General features: G+C 36.0%; 1 protein-coding gene across 1 annotated transcript in view; it reads left to right on the forward strand.

Annotated features, from left to right (window-relative positions):
* LOC107289697 (PDZ and LIM domain protein 4-like) overlaps positions 1-18255 on the forward strand; it is a 32872-nt gene that overhangs the window by 1026 nt on the left and 13591 nt on the right. The gene's annotated exons all lie outside the window — the stretch shown is intronic.

Here is an 18255-nt window from a genome sequence, read left to right on the forward strand (position 1 = left end):
GGGGGGGCTCTCGCGCGCTGCTTGCCGACCCTGCGGGAGGGAGGCACTTGTTGCCGGCCAGCCAGCCAGCTCTCGGCGATCTGGCGCTCCCGCCGTTGGCGGCTTTTTCCCTCGCGAAAGGCGAGCAGCAGGACAAGGAACGGGGAGGAAGGGTGCCTGGGTAAAACGCCCCATGCGAAAGAGAAAAGATGCTGCCTGCGCTTTTAAGCCAGATTCAGGACCTTCCCTCAGATTTGGACGCCGCGGTGGGAACAGAAAGAGCCGCCTCAGATCTGCAGGCGCTGAACTTTGTGGCAGCTCCTTATTTATTATTATTATTATTATTATTATTATTATTTTCCCCCCCCCGAACCTACTGTAGGGTTGCCAGGTCTGCTTCCAAAAAAATAGCGGACAAGCGGTGGTGGTGGGGGGTTAAGTAGTAAAAAAAAGTAGACTGTACAGCTTTAGATTACGTACCATTTCATCATAGAGCTTTTGAATAAAAAAAAATGTCCACTATTTTGTGAAAAAAAAATAGTGAACATAATGTGAAAAAAGTGGACTGTCCACTCAAATAGTGGACACCTGGCAACCCTAGAACCTAGGCTGGAAAGGAAAAAAACCTTACAAAAAAGAGAAAGCGGGCTTTTTACTAAAGTGGCTAGAAAAGGATGGGGTTATAGTTTAACAGAGCAGTTGGGTTTGTGTGTGTGTGTGTGTTTTTTTAAAGGAAGGTGCGGGAAAGTTTCTTCGAGGGAGGGAAAGGGAAAGTTTGCAAGAAATGGGCTGATTGGGTCCTGCTTGGGGAACGCGTTTGCCCCATCAGTAAGTGGATTGGTAGGAAATGGTAATGCAGGGCGAAGAATTATGTTGCCTTTGTGTTGCCCCATCTCCCGCCTTGGGGTCATAACATTTGGGAAGGCAGAGGATTTTCCCCTGGATATATTAGTCACAGAAATCATTGTCCTACGTGTAATGAAATCATTTCCTAAACTACTTATAATTTCTAACACGCCAATCCTACGTTTTCCGAAAGCAGTGGGACAGAAGAATACAGAAAAATGAAAGAGCCAGATCGTAAAGGAAGAACAGGTAGCCCAGAACTGTAGTGCTTTTTTTTTTTTAATTTATTTTTTATTTTTCCAAACTCTCCCCCATACATATACTGTGATGTTTATCAGATATTAACATACATTCTTTTTACATTCTTATATATAAGATACTTTTAATTATTGTCCTACATGTAATGAAATCATTTCCTAAACTACTTATAATTTCTAACACGCCGATCCTAGGCGTGATTATGAAAACTACGTTTTCCGAAAGCAGTGGGACAGAAGAATACAGAAAAATGAAAGAGCCAGATCGTAAAGGAAGAACAGGTAGCCCAGAACTGTAGTGCTGATAACTGGAAAGCCAACGTTCAAAATTAGCTGAAATTAGCAAAGGATGCTAAAAAGGAAGCAGGGCTTCTTAAAATCTGTTCAAAATAAATCAGCTGCCCAATGAAGAAGACAAAATGCTATTAAGTAGCAAAGAAAGGGCAGAGCTATTTAACTCCTGTTTTAGTTCAGCCTTCAACAAAACTATGAGTTCTACTTAGGAAGAGCAGGATGAAAGGGCAGGTTTGTATTTGGAGACTGATGACAACATTATTAAAAAATCCCTTTGAGTTTAAATCTTTAGGACTAGATTAATTGTAACCTAGAGTATTAAAGAAAGTAGCTGGATGCTTTGGCTGAACTCTTATCTATTATATTTGAGAATTTTTGGAGAAGGAATGGTGCCAAATGACTTTTACAAGGGGTCAAAAGAAGATATAGCAAACTATACTTGACTTTGATACTTGGGAAGATTCTAAAACTCATCAAGAGTTAGATCAGTAATTTAGAACCAATCATCAAGAGATGGATCAAAAACAGTGCCATAATTATCAGGAGTCGGCAGTGATTTGTTGAGAACAAATAGTGGCAGATTAATTTTAGCTTTTTTAGATCAAACATGCTGGATAGTGCAGCAATCAGGTGGTTGCTTAACAGTACGGTTTGAAAATCATACATAGATTGCAGGTCATCAATGGCTCCTTGCCAAATTGGAAAAAGATAGTGGGTGAGGTGCCATAAAAATATTTTAGGCAACCTACTTCACAATATTTATTTATTTATTTATTTATTTATTTATTTATTTATTTATTTATTTATTTATTTATTTATTTACCATATTTATATAGCCACCCTTCTCACAAACACATACTTCTGGGCTGGATACAACACAACAGCAGTTAAACACGTCAAAAGAATCTAAAACAACAAAACTAAATAAAATAAACATAAAGTAATCACACAAAATAAATAAAACAAAGAGGTAAAACCCAAGAAACCAGGAGAACAAACATCACTTATTCTCATACAGCTGCTTTGCACCCTGGGATCCCCAAGGCTGGTGAAAAAAAAGCATTTTTCAAGGACCTTCCTGAAGAACCTCAACTCAGGGTGAACGATGTTCCAGAGAGTGGAGGCCACAGCACAAAAGTCATGGCTCTGGAGCTCGTTTGGAGATGGAACCCACAGCATACTCCTCGTGCCTGATCCGCTGTTTGATTGAGAAAATAGAAGAAAAGTTTATTAAATCTGCAAATTGTATAAAACAGTGGTCCCCAACCTTTCCTGCTTGGCGGCCTGGCTGGGGGAAGGAGACGGGATGGGTTTGTGTGAGTAGCAGGTGCACGCACAAGCGCTCACAATTCTATGCGCATGAGGTTGCCACTCATACAAAGCCATTCCTTCTCCCTCCCCCCAGTTGGGCTGCCAATCCAGAAAGGTTGGGTACCGCGGGTTAGACAAAAAAGCTGCTCCCAGACTCCTCTTCACGTACTGTATAAATGGTGAGCAAATCTCAGCATTCCAGCCAACAACAGAATAACAGGGTTCAAAGGGACCATGGAGTCTTCTCGTCAACCTCCTGCTCAAGCAGGAGACCCTAATCCAAGTGGAGCTGTGTGTGTGTGTTTGTGTGCTCGCCTGCCACTTGCATGGCCCGGTTCCAAACAGGCAGAGCCCCAGTCTGGGGCCATGGACTGGGGTTCTTACCCTAGAAGAGATGAATAATATTTCAAAAAAATCCGATAATTTGGAGAAATGGGCAGAAAGTAATGGAACAATAATGACAAGGGCAAACTTCTTCACTTAGGGAAAAAGAATCAAATCTGTGTAGTAGTTGATTATACAGGTAGTCCTCGACTTACAACTCTGATGGAGCCTGCCCATTACAGTCATATGTCATGGCTGTTATTAAGTAAGGTATCCATGTGATCGCCATGTTTAATGACCACAATTTCTGCTCTTCTCATTGTGGGTCATTGAGCAGAGCACAAGGTGCCTCAGGTGGTGAAGGCCCTAGAAGGTCTAGTGTGGGTGCAGGCCCACACTATGTGATCATTAGGATGACCACATAAATGATTTAATGGCACATATTCATTCATAATGATAATTTGCTACAGATAGTCCTCAACTTTCAACAGTAAATTTAATGACATTCAAAGTTGCAACGGCACTGAAAAAGTGACATGACTATTTTTCACACTTATGACCATCATGGCATCCCCATGGTCATGTGATTTATATTCAGATGCTTGACAGCTGACTCACATTTATGATGGCTGCAATGTCCTAAGGTCATGTGATCCTCTTTTGCGACTTTCTGTCAAGCAAAGTCAATTGGGAAGCCAGATTCACTTAACAACAGTGCTACTAATTTAACAACTGCAGTGATTTAATTAATACACATGACAAGAGAAGTCATATAATGTGGCAAAACTCGTTTAACAAATTTCTCAGCAGTATAAATTTGGGGCCCAATTGTGGTCGTAAATCGAGGACTACCTGTATATACAATTTCTTATTCACTTGGAGAGACAAAAAAAGTGACTTGTGATAATCTGGGGGGCTCCATTCTGGAGTGGGACTGAATTTTACTTTCAGCAACCCAACTGAAATTTAGATTTAGAGAGAAAATATGACAGACCTGAGCATGTCACATGCTACAGATGTGTTAATACAAAGCTAATGTTAATTAGTGATGAAAGAAAAGTAGTTCTTTTGAAGGACCATTTTAATCTGTAATAAAAAAAACATGCTTTGATTTTTTTTCTCAAAAATACTTTGTAAAATGCCAGAACTAAGCTGTTCCATAAATACAGTTCCATAAACATCACTTGTCTATGTGTCCCAATGAACAAAGTTCAGCTTTCGTTTGAACAGGTAGAAAGGTTGGAGATGTTTGCAAATTCTGCTGCAGTAATTAATGATAATGAAAGAACCAGATATGAGTTTGGAGAAAATTGTATAACATGCTGAATGAATGCAGTGTGTGTGTGTGTGTGAATATTCTGCTAGAATGGATGTGGCAGAAGGACAGAAGATATGCTTACACCATTTATAGATGCAAAGATGGATGAGACTGTTGAGAGCTTGATGAGTTATCAGCTTAGAAGACCATTTATTTCCAATGTACCATTTTACCCGTAAGTCTACTCATTTGTATACACTGCAATGAAATGAATATAAATCTAAAAATATGACTAATTTTATTGCATACGATGAAAGAGAAGTAATGAAAGATACAGGAATGGCGAGTACCGGTACTATAATAGGGTCCTGTCCCACAGTATCTGAGAATATTTGATCTTAAGTGCAAAAAATAACAATGTAAGAACCTATTATCCAGCTAGGCTGCCTTGAAAAATGTCCATGTTAGACATGTTACATTACATGTTACATAACATGTTAGACATGTTATATTACATTACTGAGGAGAAAAAGTGCTTGCTTAAAAGAAATGTAATCTATCAAAGTCATTTAAAGTATTATAAATGTATATCATATTCTCTACGTTTTCCACTAAATATTAAAACAGGCCGTATGCCTATGAGCATGTATGGTATAAATTTATTTAACATTTCCCCCATCCTTTTTAGACTATTCCATTTTGACTATCTTATAATTTGATACCTTATACTATGGATACTCTGTCTACCCTAATATTTTACAGACTATTTACTTTGTCTTAGTATGCTTAATGTAGCAAAATTATATGAACTTTGGATCTTTCAGTATCTTAAGTCTGAAAAGAACTGACTGTTTTTGAAGATAAATGCTTTGTTTATATTACTTGTGATTGGTTGTCAAGTCATTGCACAGAGAAAACAGTTGTTAAAGGGTGTTTTCCCATCTACAATCTGCAAAGTGGTTTCTGTAAATGAATGTGTTAGAAGAATACACTGCAGCAAATTAAAAAAAAAGAGATAAAAATAAAGGAAAGGAAAAATGATTTTTTTCAGAACAATTATAAGAAGTAATTAACTCAGATTTTTAGATAGGCCTTTCCCTTTAAATACTCATTGTTTTAAACTGGGATTTTAATAGCAGAAATTATTGTAGTAGATAAATATATGGCAGTATCCAGATGAGGAACAAGTAAAATTATAAATATACTTCAACATACTTTATTTGTTTTAGAAAATCTACTGCCTTTCTTTCATTCTCTACCATTCTTTATAGAATTTTTCTCATTTAGGGCTACTAGATTTGAATACCAAAAATCCAGATGACAATTAGGTAGAAGCAGAAATTTATGGTTTTGGGGGATCTCTGTAGTTCTCATCTGGATTTCTGCAACCCAGACATAGCATCCTAAACTCTTCCATGGAAACTTCACTTAAGAACTTATGCTGGGTTTTAAAGCAAATTAAGAAAGTGTTTAATGAGGCTTATTCAAAAATATCAATAGGTAAGCAAATCTATTTTTCTTTTGGTCAGTTTTTAATCTTTTTAATATTAAACTTGCAGTGGATCATTTCCCTACTCATTTGTAACAAAATAAAATCTTCATGAAGATAAAATCATCTGAATATATACTTATAAATACTTGCATTTTGTCTAAGTATACTGTATCTTTGTATATGCACTGTTCTTACATAGGCAAGCAATTTATTAGGCCTTCTTTTCACCAATGTAGACATCTTTGTATATATCTTTTATTATGGACCTCCCTCATAGAACTGAGAAAAAAACTATTTTTAAATTTGAGCTACATTTTATTTATATATTAACTTGGGAGGTTGATTAGCTAGTTGCACTAACATGCTAATTATAAATGAGTTTCTACACTGTCATGAAATGCTGATAGAGAAGAATTCAGTCGTGCTTGTTTCAAATTCTATTGCTCTGACATTTTTCTATGAGGTTTCTCTGAGACTTAGTTCAAGAATCCACACTGTGCTGCAAAAGACAACAACATTACAAGCCTCAAAACTTGCTAGGAATGAGAATACCATCATGGCAAACTGGAGAAAAATTAGAGCCTACTATTTATGCATTTCCTTCATTGATAAGTTGAATACAGTTTTCCCCTTGGAACTGTTCCAAGTATAAAAGTACTTGAAGAGTAAGTAAGCAGCCAGTCTAGAACCTAAGGGAAGATTTCACACTAAGCCATATTTTTTGTTATGGTAACTTTTATGCTAGATTTCCTACATAGCTTCCTTGTTCCTGCTTCTTTCTACATTTGTTGCTTTCTTTAGAGTAGTTATCGTGTAATAACAAGGTTTTGTTTTAAGGTTATACATTTATATCGGTATTTTTCAAATTTGGCAAGTTTCAGATATGTGGAGTCTGGGGAATTCTAGAAGTTGAAGTCCATACATCCTAGAGCTGCCAAGTTTGAAAAAGACTGATTTATATTATATTTTTGTATGAAATAGTTGTAATATTAGACTAATTTATGATAAAATTAATTTGCTAAGATTCCCATCATTGCCACAATAACAAAGAAAAGCTGAGAGATTAAAAACTAATCAGTGCCTGCAGTATTATTATTTTTTTTTTACTGCCCTGATCTGGAGCAAGGTAATTATAAATACCCATGTGCTATTTATTTTTCTTTGCCTCCGTGAAAAAGATACATTTGCTGCTATAGGTAATTTTCTCCAATATTGAGTTGTGGCATGCAACAATTCCAGCCTTTTCATTTCCTTAGAATGCCTTCCACTCCTTGTTTAGCAAAGACCGACATCTGCAGTCTCTACTTTATAGTATTCAGGTGTAATTAAAAGGAGAGGTATTCACAATGCAGGCAGTAGAGACCAATCTCACTCCAATAAATAGTGGCTGAGATATCAATTAAACCAGTTCTGTCCAAGTATGGAACTGAAATGTTTACACAACAGAGGCCTCTGTGTAGGCTACCATTTACACAGCCTGCAGACATGTCATAAATGGCAGGGCTCCTCCCCTTCATTTAGGTATTTTTAATAACTCCTGGATAACATGAGTATCTTAAAATCATTAGCAATTGTATACTAGTCTCTGTGTTAAGGAGTCAGTATCTGCATAGTCTACATGTGGTTAAATAACGATGACAATTTTGGTCTTAAATAGATATCTGGGTTATTATTCACAGTGCAAACATCTGTTAAGTATGTGCCCCACCTCTAGAAATGCTCCATTAAATCCCGCATTACAACTATAATCTCTTAGCAAGGAGATACAGCTCAGTCTTGTTCAGGTTTATTCATACATTTTGTATATATATTTCTGTCTTGTTCTACAGCTTGAAAAATATTAGTCTTGTATGTTTTAATGGGTTTTCCCAAATATTTAAGATTGTAGTCTTTTAAAGTTTGTCTCTGTGGCTGAGATTTTAGAGAGTTATCAGGTAACAATTTCATTTAAGAACTGTAGAAGATAGAAGTAGTTTGCTATGGTTCACATCACAATTTTATTTCTGTAATTGCTGTTATTAGTTTCACTTAGAAAATGATTCAAGTTATTTCATTAAAAGAATTAAATAAATTATATTAAGTCAATAGACCAAACAGTAAAGGAAAATTATTTTATAAACCTAATGCACAGTTGTAAGATGAGGTGCCATATAATTAATTGCATTTCGGAGATAGCAGTCACCAAATAACAGTAAGGAATCATATACTATGGAAAAGGAATCATATACTATGAAGGGATAAAGTGACTGACCAAATGAATGCTGTATGTCAGTGATGGCAAACCTTTTAGAGACTGAGTGCCCAAACTGCAACCCAAAACCCACTTATGCATCGTCGAGTGCCGGATGGGTGTGGCCCATTGGCTTGGCGTGGCTGCAGTGGTAATGGCAGACTGGGTGGAACTAAAAACTTCAATCAATTCCAACTTTGCAAGATCTTTTTTTTTCCCGTGAGAAGTTGAAATTGACTGATTGAACCTTTTTTTTTTTTTTGCACATGGCGGCGGAGGCCTAAAGCGAAAAGGTTTTATAAAACCCAGCTGAAGGCCTAGGACTGGGGCGACAGTATGCGTGCCCACAGAGAAGGCTCTGAGTGCCGCCTCTGGCACCCGTGCCATAGGATTGCCACCACTGCTATATGTTATTGTCATAGGTAGAAATGTGAGTAAATTTTAATTTTTTTTAGTGATACAATTGTAGGAAACCAACTGTATGGGATGCTCCTGTAAAAGCATGTGCACAAAATTTGGTTTGTTTCATCTTTTTTTTTCTGTGGTGGGGGTATGAGGAGAAAATTGGAAATGACCACATCTTTTTCAAGTAATCATAAGTTATTATACCCAAACTGAATCTATCTATCTATCTATCTATCTATCTATCTATCTATCTATCTATCTATCTATCTATCTATCTATCATCTACCTACTTACCTACCTACCTACCTACCTACCTACCTATCTATCTATCTATCTATCTATCTATCTATCTATCTATCTATCTATCTATCTATCTATCTATCTATCTATCTATCTATCTATCTTCCTGCCTATCTCCAGGCAGCCTTACAAAGTGAAAAGATTAATTCCATTAATAACACAGCATCATAAAGCAACCACCATTCTAGGAAACAAAACTACCCTTCCACATCCCACTCCAGTTTTAAGGGACCATTGAACTATCCTAGCTCAAGGCCTGAGGGAAAAACCAGACTTTCAAAGTACACTTGAAGGCAGGCAGGATAGGAACCCTATGAATCTCCAAGGAAGGCTGTTCCAAACGGCAGGTGTAGTAACAGAGAAGGCCCACTTCCTGGGCCCTGCTATATAACATTGCTTAATCAATAGGATCTGAAACAAGTCAAATCTATCAACATCGACAGATAGCACCATGGAAGACATGCAATCCTTCAAATATCTTGACTTTGTGCCATGCCCATCTAAAAAGTGACCACGAGGAAGTCTCTAAGCACAACTGGCATAGTGCTACAGCTGGGCAAAGGCCTTCCTGGCCAAAACAGCCATCTTTGATATTGCCAAGTGAAATAGTACAAAAATGGAAGATCTCCAGTACCAGGAGGACATAATACCCATGGCCACTTGGTCTTACTAGATCAAATCTAAGCCTGTTCCTTCTTGTCCAGATCCCCCAAGAGCCTCCAGACACTGGGACAAAACAATAATCGCACTGCTTGATTATCCAGTGATTGAGGGATACCACTGTATATCATCAGCATGTTCATGATACCCAGAACCAACCAATGACTTCCAGTGGGTTCATATGGGGGAGAGAAGAGAATGCCAAGCACTAAATCACCCTTAATTTGGGCCTTCAGGCTCAACCTCTCTGCTCCAACGAACACCATCTGAAACTTGCCATGCTTTCTCATTCCCTAAAGCTGGTCTAGAAGGATACTATAAAATTTGTGGAAGTTTCAATAAGTTGAAGATAGTGTTAAGAATGTTTTGTTTTCATTTAGACAGAAAGACAAAACATTGAAAGTAAACATTTTTCCAGTTCCTTCCTTTGCCTGGGTTAAGAAGGACTTGGAAAGGAACTGGAAAAATGTTTTTTGGGGGGGATGGTTCTTAGATTTGCTCTTCTACAGCTAAGGTATGGTTCAGCTTTATCATAAAATCTGAATCTTGTTTGCAACTTCATAATATGATACACTGGGGGATCCTTTCAATCTAAGATACCACAGGAGTATTATTGAATGTTACTTCCCTAGCTTAACCATATTCAATTAACACATTGTGAATTTGCTGTAGAAAACACAAGTTACTTTGAATAACCTCACAGTAGGCTGGCAATATTCAAGGGAGAAAAAAATATTTTAAATTTATTTCATTTTGGACATAATTGTAAAATATTCTTTGTTTATTCACTTCATTGTATTTTGGCACACTGATAATTAGAGCCCTTTTAATGTCAAGCCTATTATTAATTACTTAAATTAGTTGATTGCACTGGCAATCCAAAAGAGGAAATCAGGCAGAAGAAATTATTTATAATCTTTTCATTCCAAGTCTGACCTTGGTAGAAGCTTAACAAAATAAATCTCCCACACCCTAAACACTTTCTGTCTTTGCCAAGCTGGATGAAACAAAAACATTCAAACTACTTGGGAGAATTCATACCATTCTGCAATGCTGGTATAATGACATCAGCATTTTTGAAACAAAGTTTAAATTATTGTTTTCCTGATGCAGATGTAGCTAGCTACTGTGGAAATACAGATATACAAACATAAGAGAAGCAAAACTATGCCTACTTAAGAAAACCTATTTTTCAAGTTGATTACAATAATTTAATATTTCTAAAATGAAAGCATTTAAAAGTACACTTTTAAATAATATTAGTTACTGTAATAACTGTTGCTGATTAGAAAAATAACTTTTAAAAGAATGACCAATAATTTATAGAAAATCTTGTACAACAAAGCAAAAGTCAGTTTGGTTCAGTGGCTAAAAAACTGATATCAGGCTAGAAGGCAAGAGACTGCGAGTTCAAGTCCTGCCTTAGCCATGAAAATCAGTTGGGTGACTTTGGGCCAATCACTCGTAGCCCAACCCACCTCATAGGTTTGTTACTGTGGAAAAAATAGGAGGAGGAAGGTGTGGTGGATATGTTTGCTGCCTTGAGTTAGTGATAAAAATAATAAAAGTAGGAATACAAAAAACAAATAAATGTAATCATTCAACTTAATAAAGTTGCTTCTTGAGAATGGAGAAATACCAAATATTTTGATGTGCAAGGGGAGCAGCACAGATCTTATGTGTGCATATTACATGGGATTTGAGTGATTTGCCTGTTTCTCCTCTGGATGCAGATGGATGACATAGGTGGGTATTTTATTTATGTGGCTAAGTGTACTCTAAATAATCTTACTTGCCTTCTATGGAATTTTCATTTTGTGCTTTGCTGAGACAATACATTTGCTACTGCCGTTTTACATCCATCTTGAGGCATTTTCTTGGTCAAGTTATCTCTGAACATGTTTGGATTGCCTTCCTTGAAGTTGGTGTTGGGACCCGCTCCTACCCCCAAAAAGGTTTTCAAAAGGAGGTATTGGGTTTGGGATCTCTGCCACACACTAAATAATGGCATGGACAAAAAACTGATTTTCCTAAAGTACAATTTTGCCTTCTGGGAAATTGATATTCTCCAGAAGCAAAAGTTTCTTAAAATTGCAAATGAACTCACTTACTGAAAGAGTTAACATTTGCTGTAACCAACACAAATGATGAGGAAACGGTCGGTCAGTAATGTCCAGCTTAGGTGGTTTGTTTAGCTTCTGTGTTGGCTTCTCTTGTCCCTTGCCCAATCCAGAAGCCAAGTGGATTGCTGGTGGAAGAATAGGTTTGTCATCGGGGGGGATGACAGGAATGAATAGGCCAAGCTCTGGTTTGTTTTGTTTTCTCTCTTCGCTAATGAGATAATTCAGTTCCTTTTGGCTAGCAGCAATATTCATAACTAGGACCATACTGTTTAGTTGCAAGCTCTTGCGCATTCTGGAGCGGATAGTTTTTCACTGTGACTATAAAGGAAATGTGTCAGTTTCCAGAGGACAGTTTTCAGAAATCCACATATCAGCAACTGAAGGCAGCCTGCTGAAAGACAATCGTTCTATTTTCTTAGGTTCCTGGCTGGAAAAAGAAGTTGTGGATATTAAATTTCAAAGGCAGGAGAAATAAAGCAATCAAAATGTTTTAAAAAAAAACAAAAAAAAACTTCAATGTTCACCTTTCATTAATGGAACCAAGACAATTCTTGGGAACTACAGTACTTACTGTTGTTTTCATTTCTCCATTAAAACAAAATGGAGACTATAACAGACTATCGTTTACAGTTTTCTAAACCAGTTCTGATGTACCTACTTAGTTTTGCTGTCCTATTTTTATTCTCTCTAACGCAGCATAATGTAAAAGAGCCTCCCCATCTCTCATCGGGATAATTCTCTCAAAACTAAACAAAGTGGGACTGAATTTAGTTGGGGAAGGGAGAGTAGCTTGCAAAAAATGGTAGGAGTCTAAAGTGGGATAGATCTTGACCTGGCTTGGGACTATGGAGGGAAAAAATTATTCCTCCTGCTGAATCCTTTAGGGAGAAGCAGCTGGGCAGATTGCTGTGAACTCATAGTTCCTGCTGTCTCCTGGCTGGATGACCCAGAGAAAACTGGTGTTTAAACCCCAAACTTGCTTTGCCCCACCAACCTTTCCAAATCTCTAGTGGCAGCAGTGAGGTACACGAGAGACTAAACTCAGATTTTATCTGAATTTCCTTAAACTCTTCTACAGAAGAGAATACAGCTTTCTTCTATGGCCATGGCTGATAAATGGGTTTGAAAGTCATGTGACTCAGAGGGGAGATTGCAGTATACACAGTCTGCTCCATTCTTCTCAGTGCACACATACAGAAAGCTACGGGCAAGTAAAACCGCAGGACAGAGCAGATACACAGATATGCAACTGCTTTGATTAGACTTTGCAGGGGATATGGACAAATGCAGACATGTGGTAGAAGCAGAAGGGGAGAATAGAAATATGTAACTATGCACTTAGAGACCCAAAATGTTTTCCAGCCAATGAAACTTTGGGAATAAATTGTTTCTATCTGTCCATCCATGGCTTTAATTCTGAGAACTAAACAGAAATGGGACCAAATTTGGTGTAGGGGAGGGAGGTGGAGCTGAAACCAGCAGAGAAAAAAGCCAAGTTAGAAACTGGGCCAAATCTGTTTGGGGACTGCGAAGGGAAAAAAAAATCCATTCAGTGCATCCTTCTGGGAGAGAAGGCAGCTGGGCAGCAGCTCAGATTGTTGTCAATTGCTCCATTTTACCTCCTTTCCAGTCATGTAACCCATAATGAAAATCACGAAGCTATTATATATTTCTAATATACACAAACAAATGGTTCCTGCTGGTAAAGGAATTGAAGATAATTCCAGAACTATGATCTGCTTGCTTCCCTATGTTGTTTAAAAATTGAATTTTAAATTGCAAGTTACTCTGAGATTCTTTTCAGAATTAAACTGTAATTCAAAAATAACTTTATAAGGGCAAAAGTAAAATACTTGAATTTTATTAATATGATAATCAAATGAACATTTTTCCAAAAGCTAAGTGTAAAACAAAAGAGACCCCAAGAGATAAACTGGCGATGTTTGAACCATCATTCATCTGAAAGTGGGGATGCTTTAGAATTGCATGTATTTCCTATTGGATGTTGAATCTGGACAGTTTTTAGGTTATGAATTACCTAACTGAGCAATGTGTCTAAGCCTGTATTGCATATATTCAGAATTCCCATTCCTGGGAAAATTACATAAGACCAATTTTTGTTAATTTAACTAGATTAAATGGCACAGTACTGTGTGTACTTTAATTCTCTTGTATGGTGTTAAGAGAACATGCATTACTCTTATGATCCTTTTGTTCCTGGTTCCTCAGAACAGTAATTAATAGGGAAAGTGTTGGGGGTCATGGTTACAAAAATACTGTACAAACATCACCATGATTAAATGAATCAAAATCTGAAGATAAGAGAAAGTGTCTTCCTCCCTAAGCCACCACAACTGAATTCATGACTGAGACAAGATTACATGAAATATATTATGTTTAGATTAACTTTGAATATACTGTTCTTTTTCAGTTCATAGTAGAAAAAGGGGACAATGAGACAACCTTGGATGAAGGCTTCAAGTTTAGCAACCCAGAAAACAAGAGTAACATTGTCTCTTGAATGCTGTTACTTCATTCAGATTTTACAAACACAATAGAAAGTTTTAAACTTTGGAAAATGTTCCAGTCCTGCCAAAAAAAATAAACTGGAATATCCAAGGTATTCTGTACTGAGTCACTTCATTCACATTATATAAAAAGGTCAATTTAAATCTTTTGGAAGACAGGAGTGCCTTTTCATTTTTTTTCCTCCAAAGAAATTAACTCAAAACAATTCAACTATTGTTTGTAAAGGTGACATATGACTGAATATTATCAACGAGTATTATTGACCACAATATGTACAATATTGTTTTGATTCAGCTTTCCCTCAATTGATGGTATCAGTTTCCCCAATTTCTAGCAAGGCTGCTTTAATTCAACTTAGTTGTATAATCTTTTAAAAGTAATACGTTTTTCTCCTTTGTCTGTATTAAGCCATTGCCAGGTCTTAATGAAAACAATATTGAACTAAATAAGCTTTTTCATAGTTTCTTTTTCTTTTTCGCTCTGTTTAACAAAGTATATTATAACAAAGGCTGACTTATCTACCTAGAAGCATATGGAACACTATAGAAGAAACACAAGAATGGTTAGCTAAACCTCTGCATAGCTCTGGGAAAGAAGAGGGGATGAGAAAGAAACTCAAGATAACTGCCCCTTGACTCTCTTTAGTATAAGAGGGGGCATAAGGAAATTCTGTGAGACATCCAGTAACAAAATTCCAATAGTCTTGGAGTATCTTATTTCTTGAACTGGCCTACCTCAAAGGGAAGATTATGTAGTTGTTAAAATCTAGTAATTTAGAAATGGATAGTACCATTTATTTAATCCTCCTCCCTTCCAGTGCGTATTTTTTTTTAAAAAAAAAGTGTATAAGAGATTATCTCAAAATCAGAATAAATCGCTTGCCTAAATTTCATAACAAATAACTGTGTAATCTTGTTCAGTAATCAGTCATGTCCCATCTGAAAGCAAAAAATAATAAAATAAAACAGTTTCAGTTCAAACTCCTGGAGGCCTTACTTTATTGGGACAGAGGGCAGCTTTAGGAAAGAAAATTATTTATGAACAGCAAATAAATACCCAGAAAGGACTTATATTTGAAACTATGCACATTTTCCAAACCAGACTAAAAAACCCAGATTTTCTTTATTACGTTGCAAGGCAATTTTATTATTTGGATATGGGAGAGTGTAACTAAAATCCACTGATCTGTATTAAATGGATAATACTTATAGAGCAGTTCTGGGATAATCTTATATAAATTGGAATCTTGCATTATATCAAGGCTATTTAATCAAACAAGACTACTGAGAAAAAGTAGGATCAAGAGGCATTTGGGAGGAGTTCAGTGCTGCAGAAAGCGACAAATCTTTAGGAATTAACCATACATACCCAAAGGCCATGAAGTTCTGTTTGTTCTTGTAAAGGGCTACCATGTCATACCAAATTTAGACATATAATGGATGGCAGCAAAGAGATACAGAAAACTTTCTTTGTTCCATTTAGTTGTTGATCCAGATTTTTATAGCCTAAATAAATTAAAATTATTAATAAATTAATAGGTTATTTCACAAAGGATGTTAATTTGGGCCTCTTCATGAGTTTGGAGCTCAGATTAGGTAAGGGCAACCTTGCCTGCTACAAAAATCTGAATGAGCCCTAGATAGTGGAAGAAAGTTTTAGTTTTTTTTAATTTGTTGTTGAGTAAATGTTTGCAGCCCAGAAATGGTAGATCTGGTATAGAATGGATTTGTGTCAAGAATTTTACAGTCTTTCTGCTATAATATTGGCTTTGCTATGTTACTATTCCCAATATAATATTATTCAACGAAGATCAAGAGAGAGAAGTCTTATCCAGGTACTATGTCCCATCAATTTCTGAAAGCCACTAACGGCCTCAGAAAATTCTGCTCTTTTTTGTTTATTAAATAAGAAAGCACTTTCTGTGCCTTGATGGAAAATAATATATACTGAGGAAATATCTTTATCTCTGATCCTCATGAAGCAACATGTTCTTTATTAAAAAAAACAATTGGAGGAGATGATTAAAGTATTTACATATTAAATACACCCTGAGAAACAAGATTGTAGTTGCAATAAAACATTATATTTTAATGGAGCAGATATGATTAAAACTATAAGAGCAATTTTTAATGCCAACTATCTAGAGTTAGCAGAAGTAGTAACAGAAGTTGTGAAGGAGTATTGAAACTTTTGGATTAATGTTGCCCTTGCCAACTTACTCCTTTCCAACTAGCAATTACATGAGCTACAGCAGTGTTTTTCAACCTTAGCAACTTTAAGATATGTGGACTTCAAGTCCCAGAATTCCCCAGCCAGTATGCTGAGTATACAGTCCCAAATCTCTTGGAAGATAGATTGAGGAGGTAGATCAATATATACATATACTTACTAGCCACTGATTTGTTGTTACAGGTCAGCTGTATGTATGGAACTCAATTTGCTAGTCTAATAGATGCTTACTGAAGGTTTTTTTTGTTTTTTTTTAAAACCCTATTAAAATGCATTTTATGTAAAAAAGTACACGGAACATATTATCATCTATGGTGGACATGCCCAGTTGCAAAAAAAATACTGGACTAAAATAAGAAGATGGATCGAAGAAATAATAGACCAACCTGTAGACTGGAAACCAGAGATCTTTTTGCTGGGTATTTTAAACAGAAAATATAGTAAAGAAATACGGTACTTAATTCTACATACAACAACGGCAGCAAGAATAGCATACGCACAGTTCTGGAAAAATGAGAATATACCATCAGAGNTACTATTTAATATGGAACAAGTGGTATGACTGGCTGGAGAGTAGAAATAAGAGAGAATAAATGTGGAAAGGTTAAAAGTGGAAAATGTGTGTATAATAATGTATGAAGGAAGAAAAATGCAAATAAGAAATAATGGGGCAACAAGGACAAATACTCTAAAGAAGAATAAGGGGGGAAATGTAAATAATAGAAGATTACTATTACGAAATTGCTGTTAAAATATATACTGTGTATATATGTGTGTTATGTTTTGTTTTGTTGGTTTAAATAATAAAAATTTAAAAAAAAGCATTTTAGTTGAATTACGAACATTGCTAGGATCTACCATTAGTCACCCTGAAACAAAGTAACAGTCTTTGCAAGATCTTGGCATTAAGACAAAACACCAGGGAAAATGCTGTGGAGTTTAATAAACAGCATGATATTTCATGCATGACTGGCAAGTGACAAGCTATTTGAGTACTAGCCAAGCAAAGCTGTTGGGGAAGATAACACCTCAGCAGGAAGCTATTAGTATGATTTCCATAATGTTGACTGCTTCTTTTAATTGCAGAAGTATTTTATCATTTATTGCTTGGTTTCAAAGAACTGATCCATGTCGCGAAGCACTGAAACTTGGGAATAAAGGCTGGAGATTTCCAAGAGTCAAATATACTTACAGCCAGATTTTAGAACTTGTTGACCTTTGAGCTGAAAATGTTGATTTCGGAATTGTAATCAGTTCTCAAGAATCTTTTTATTAAGTTATGAATATAAAAATCAGATTTGGTTTCTGGAAGGGCAAACGTTTAGAAACTATGGGGAATATTTACCTGCTTAATTTTGATCTGTGAATTGAAAAATAAAGGTACTTTATTACTATGAAATATGAGTTTCATTCATGTACAACATTAAATCAGAAATCATAGTTTGTTGACTAAGTCACACTGGCATCTTTAACAAATATTGCCAAAGCATAATTTGAAAAACTGAGTAAGTTGGAAACAAAGCCACAGAATAATTTACTTTATAATTTAGGTATGAATCACTTATCATGGTGTGAAATCTGAATTTCAAACATCTGTCTTTGGGGAAACTGAGAGGAAAAAATATTAATCATTGATAAAATCTTTTTTAAAAGGTTCATGGTGCTGTTTTCTATTACCAGTACTCTCTCATCAGTTCAGTTTTAGCATTTTTAGATAATTTTAAACTATTTTCCAAGAATTATTGAATGAATTACTTACTGAGTACACCAATTCTCAGAGAAGTCAGGCTCCAACAAGAGTCTATTTTCTGAAAAACAAAAGTTACATTTTTGCAAATATATTGAGCTAATATATTTCATGTAAATTATTTTGTGGCTTGGTTTCCAACTTAGTTACTCGGTTTTGCAAATTATCCAATTATATTTATATTCTACTCTTAACTTCAGCAGTTCCATCCTCTGGTAAAATATGAGCAATTTCACTGAATACCATACTCGGATGTAGAAGATATTATTAC

The sequence above is a fragment of the Protobothrops mucrosquamatus genome, unplaced genomic scaffold (genome assembly GCF_001527695.2).
Source record: "Protobothrops mucrosquamatus isolate PMUCROS unplaced genomic scaffold, P.Mucros_1.0 scaffold753, whole genome shotgun sequence".
NCBI classification, from domain to species: domain Eukaryota; kingdom Metazoa; phylum Chordata; class Lepidosauria; order Squamata; family Viperidae; genus Protobothrops; species Protobothrops mucrosquamatus.